The sequence below is a fragment of the Eutrigla gurnardus genome, assembly GCF_963514095.1.
Source record: "Eutrigla gurnardus genome assembly, chromosome: 3".
Lineage (NCBI taxonomy): Eukaryota > Metazoa > Chordata > Actinopteri > Perciformes > Triglidae > Eutrigla > Eutrigla gurnardus.
The window spans coordinates 13,450,385-13,456,384 of NC_139917.1; positions in this window are offsets into that span (position 1 = coordinate 13,450,385).

Below are 6,000 nucleotides of genomic sequence, written 5' to 3' on the forward strand. Positions count from 1 at the left end.
ATAACTTGCTGTTTCGAGCTGTGTGAACAATTCATTGTAGCCATACATTTAAGTCTGTGAATCTTGTTTCTAGAGCATACGTTTCCAGGATTACAATTGTTCCGCAAATATCTTGTGTTGCAAGTATCTTGATCATTTTCAGTCGTTTTTTTTTAAGTCAGAATTTGGGTTGTATCCCCAATCCCATGTTCCTGTATTAGCAATTACCCAACTCCACTTCTCGCATGCACACCCATACCCGTGAACAGTTCTACCCCACACACATATGTGGTGCATGCCGCCGTGGTGACACAGATATATTTTTCTGTCTCCAGCCTGTAAAAGTGTTGTCCTGAACAGGGGCAAACCTGACATGCATCAATCTGAGCAATGCAATTCATCCCTTAAGTACATTCTATTATCACTGCACCTCTACTAGTGTCCCACCTGGATTGTATTCCTATAGCTCTTTCCCTCGTTTTATCATGTACCTGGCCTTGTGTCGCTATATTTGAGATAAGGAATGCAATTGTGGTCATACATAAAACAGTTATTAAACATAGTTTTAATTCCGGCATGGTGAATGCTTCTACTTATCTGACAGTGGTATTTGTGCTCTTTTGCAGTGTGTGAGATGGATCCACGTCTGTCTTTCAGCTATGCGGACTGCTGTGGGTGTAGACAATAGTACTTGATAGGGCCCTTCCCAGCGGGAAGCTGACCAATCCCCCGCCTCAGGACTTTGATAAACACCCAATCTCCTGGGTTTATTGGCCCTCCTGTTGGTGCTGGATCTGTAGGAGGAGATACTGTAGAGATAACACTCTTGTTCTTCATCATTTTTTATATGTAGTCAACGATTGTTTCAGTCAATCTTGTATCATCTCCCTTTGTATCTATTAGCGGTACCCTAAATGGCCTTCCATATAATATTTCAAATGGTGATAATCCTGTACTGTTGGGTTGAATGTGTGAGCTTAATGCTACAGCTGGTAGACATGTTACCCAACTTTTCCCTGTTTCTTCCATAGCCTTTCTTAGTTTTGCTTTAATAGTTCCGTTGTTTCTTTCCACCAGTCCTGCTGACTGTGGATGATAGCTACAATGGAACCTGAGTTGGATTGAAAATATTTCAGATTGCTTTTGTATTACTTGATTCCTAAAATGAGGACCATTATCACAATAAATCTTCTCTGGAAAACCATACCTTGGAGCTATGACTGTAGCTAGAATTTTGGCCACAGTTATTGCCTCATTGTTCACTGTTGGTGTAATTTCTACCCATTTGGAGAACATATCCACTATTACTAAACAGTATTTCTTTCCTTCAACTCTGTTTAATTCAATAAAATCCGTACAGATACATTGAAATGGGTAAGTTGCTTCTGGGAATTTACCTGGTTTAGGACGTAGTCTACCTTGAGCATTGTGCTTAGAGCATATCAATCATGAGGCATACAAATGTTCTCTATTGTGAATACCATCCCTCCTGTTGAGACATGGGTAATCCCATGACTCAATATTGCAGCACATCTAAATACATTTTTTGGTAGTATAGGCTTTCCGTCGAGGCTCTCCCAAATTCCCATTTCTGTCTGTGTGGCTCCTTTATTTCGCCACGTTTTTTTTCAGTCTCAGTTGAGCTATCTTGCATGTCTCTCAAAATGTCATGATCTATATGTGTAAGCGTAGTCTCGGTGGTATAAATGTCATCTACATTTTTCTGAGTAGTAGCCGCTCGTTTTGCTTCCTCGTCCGCTTTTTTATTCCCCATTGAAATAAAGTCTTTACCCGTAGTATGTGCGGCACACTTGCATATTGCAACTTTTCTTGGCAGTTGAACGGCATCCAGTAGCTGCAAAATGAGATCTTTATGTGTAATAGGTTTCCCTGTAGATGTTACCATGCCTCTATTTTTCCACTGTTGTGCAAACACGTGAAGTGTTGAGAATGCATACTGGCTATCTGTGTATACAGTTGTATCTTTATTTTTTCCTATTTTGCACGCCTCTGTAAGTGCAACAAGTTCTGCTGCCTGTGCAGAGAAATGCGACGGTAAGGAGCCTGACTTCAAAACTTTGTCAGATGTTACTACAGCATATCCACTGACATTTGTTCCGTCAGGATTCTTTTTACATGAGCCATCCACAAATATCACAATATCAGCAGCATCAAGTGGTACATCGGTGAGATCTGGTCTTGGTAAAACTCTAGCACTAGTTTCTCCTACACAATCATGTGCTATTCCATCTGTTTCGTTTGGCAGCAGGGTTGATGGGTTTAATGTAGTGCATCTCTCTATAGTGAGATGTGGCTGTGACAGTAGGATAGTCATACAACTAAGATGTCGCGCTGGTGACATAAAAGTGATTTTGTTCTGCATTAGAAGTGCTGAGACTGCATGTGACACCATAAGTGTCAGTGGGTGAAATAACACTATAGAAGCAGAACTCTGCACACTGAGTGCAGCTGCCTGTACTGCCTGCAAACAAGGTGGCATAGCTTTTGTGATGTTATCGAGTTTTGATGAATAATATGCAATAGGTCTCTGTTTTCCTCCAAATGGTTGTGTTAGAACACTAGTCACAAGACCAGTTCTTGCATCGCAAGTCTGAACAAACAGCTTTGAGTAACCAGGGAAAGCTAATACTACAGAGCTCACTAGAACTTGTGTCATGGCCAAGAAAGCTGGCGGTGTTTAAATGTCTTGTGTCAATGTTATCTTATGGTTTCCTGCTTTATTTTGAAATTCTACTCTCCTCTCGTTTCAGGTAACTTGCCCTTCCCCTTGTGTTTTTCCCACCAGTCTGATTGTCTTCCCTGCCCCGATTGTTTCCACCTGTTCCCCATTACCCTGTGTGTATTGTTGTGAAAAAAATAGTAAGCTTGAATATAGGAGGAGAGTCTATGGGTTGTATCAATAACAGCGCTTTATTAGCACAAATATCAGGAAAACATATTCCGGCAGTTAAACGTGCACGGACCTAGTAGTCAACTCAACATAGGGTTGAATTCACTCAAAAGGCGCTTTACAACAGAGTGCGCAGCGTATTTCAAGAGACTCCGCATGAGTCTGATTGGCTCATTCTATAGATGCAGGCGGAGCGTAATTTTAGCATGCCGCGGCCTGGTTGGAGCGCTGGGTATCTCCACCCACACTGGCTCATACGGTCCATCCCTCCGGGTGCTGTCATCTATGTATTGTGTGTGTATGTTGTCGAGATGCATATCATGTGCTTGTCATGTGCTCCTTCCTGGTGCGGCTACACAATGTGTCCGTTCATTGTGTGTTGTCGGGTGTATATCATGAGCTTGTCATGTGCTCCTTCCGGGTGCAGCTACACAATGTGTCCGTTCATTGTATGTTGTCGGGATGTATATCATGAGCTTGTCATGTGTGTGTGTGTGACCCAAATGTGATCCTCTCTTGTGTTTCCTGTTTTCAACGTATGGCGTACAGATGGAATGCCCTGACACAGTTTCTGACCCTCACAATAGTTTTCCACTAGCCTGAACATCTGAGTCTATGTGTAGTAATTTAAAACATGTGTGATTAGCTTATGTATTTACATTTTTCTCCACAAATCCCCCTTTTCACACCAACTAGGTGTGAACATTTTGTTTAAAGGTACTCTTTTCCTTCCTCGTCTTCCATGTCCAGGCTCCCATCCTCAAGTTCCTCATTATCTAGTAGGGGCATCATATATTTTGGTGGGTCTTTTTCTTTAGTCAGTGCAGTTTGCACTAACCTGGAAACCATGGTTCTCAGACATGGAATGCAGCAGCACCCACAGGTGACTAGTATGGCCAGGAAGATAGCTATTGAGGCTGCTAAAGATATTATTACCGCTTTCCATTTTCCAAACACTACTTCCATCCATTTGGTGAACGGGTCATCGACCCCTGATGCTTCGTGCATTTCTTTGGAGAGTGCTCTTAGGTTTTCTAATGCTCGAGTGACTGAGCCATCTGGGGCCGTGTTATTGGGGATTATGGTACAGCAAAGTTTTCCAAACATGGCACAGACACCCCCTTTTTCAGCTAGGAGCATGTCTAGCGCCATTCTATTTTGCATAGCGATGATCGATGTGGGTGCGAGCTGCTCCGCCAGCCCTTCCACTGCATCCCTAGTGGCATTAGCGAGGCGCAAAATATTATAGTGGATATAGTTAATGCGGTCTACGTTTTTATTGGGGAGTATCCAGAGAAAGATTGATTCGAACCCTGCCCCTACTTGATTGGCCAATTTATACTCGTCTGGCACGCCTCGAGGGATACCTATGGCGTCCACGTATGTGGTCCCTCCAAATGGGTCTTGCAAGCTTGTGTCCCTTTTAGCAAGTATATGTCTTCTTCTTCGCCGGACGAGGGCGTTAGGTCCTGAGGGGTTTTTTATCACTCGACTGCCTATTAACGTAAGGGGCATCCCTAGTCTGACCATGGCGCAGGTGCCTATGGTGGTGTCGGCCTCTACTCGAGAATAGAGACGCAACCCTCCACAATAGTAAAACAGTCCCGCTCGGGCCCATGGTCCTATCACATCCCCAGATGTTGTCCTATTACACCAATCTGAGGGTATGTTTCCCACATTAACTTTTGGTTTGCTGCTGGCGAAGTTGAAACACTGATACCTGGGATCTTTTCCTTTTATGGCGGTAAAATAGCCGGCCCTAGTTTTATTATCAATGGGTGGGAAGACTGATGCCAGGGATTGGCATCCTGAGGGTGTGGCTTTTCTGGTTAAGTTCATCATACATTCATAACCTACTTTGTCTTTGTCTGGATATAAGGGGGCAGGTTCGATGAACATGGCAGGACGCGCAGCCGCGCATGCTACACATCCCGTCATGTTCTGGCGCTTAGCATTATCCGTAATCCACCTTAACCAAATGTTACTTTCTCCGAAGCCTGTAGCCATTTTTACGACGTCTAAAGGAGTTAATTCTGTGTAATCCTGGGTCATCACTATCGGACTGGTAGTGGGCGGCTTTAGGGCAGTGGAATTAGCTGTGGTCGTATTCGTTGCACTACCTTTACTAGTGGGGGCGTATTTGGGCGGGTATATGTTTACTTGTATTCCTCGTATCTGGTCTTTTCCGGTGACGTCTACTCCTAATGCGATCCATATGCGATTTTTTCCCGTGGAGCTTGCCTTAATGTTATTGATAGAGAGAGTGAGCGGATTGCCGGTTGGACTGAAATCTCTTTGGAACGAAATGTGGTCCCAAAACTCGCTGTGTGTGTGTCTGGTAAAACCGGACCAAGTCCCAGTGAACTTTGTTACTTGATACCAATCGGGACAAAATGGCTGTGAATCCACCGAGAACCCAAACCCATGTTGGTAAGCATTCCCAGTGGCCTCGCAGCTCTCCACTATTCGTGGACTATTACACAGATAGACATCGTAGCCCCGCCAACTTGCTTGGGATTCCCCGCAGTCTATCACGGAGCACAGGTCGAATGTGAACATTGTGGTATCCCCGGCAGTATAATTTAAAACTATTTTAGCACCGCACGCGACTTCGGGGATCTGGAAAGTTTTCGTTTGTTCCCTTTTGGGACGTGTTAGGTAAATGTTGGTGGAATTGTCTCGCTCTTTGTTTATTAGTTCGAGTCCTAGTAGAAGGAGTATTACCGCCACCCCGGTTACACCCATGATCACGGTGCACATCGTTTTCCCCCATGGGAGATAGTCTGCATATCTCCACCTCCGTCTTTCCTCCGGTGCAACAGACGGATCTCCGGAGAGTCTCCTAAAACTCCTCGGAGTCGTCATTTTGGGCCAAATCTGTTCTCACTTCCTGGAGTGAGCGAGTAGGTGGTGATGCTGGGGCACAATGTGTCAGGTGGTGCCAGGGAGCTCCTGCTTTTCCCTTGACCTGGACCGAGTGTGAAGTAACCTCCTTCACTTCGTACGGACCAGTCCACCTGGGGTCCGTCCACTTTCTTTTGTGAACCTTGACCCTGACCCAGTCTCCTACTTTGACTATCGTCCCCTGCTCTTCGGGATCCTTCTCCTGT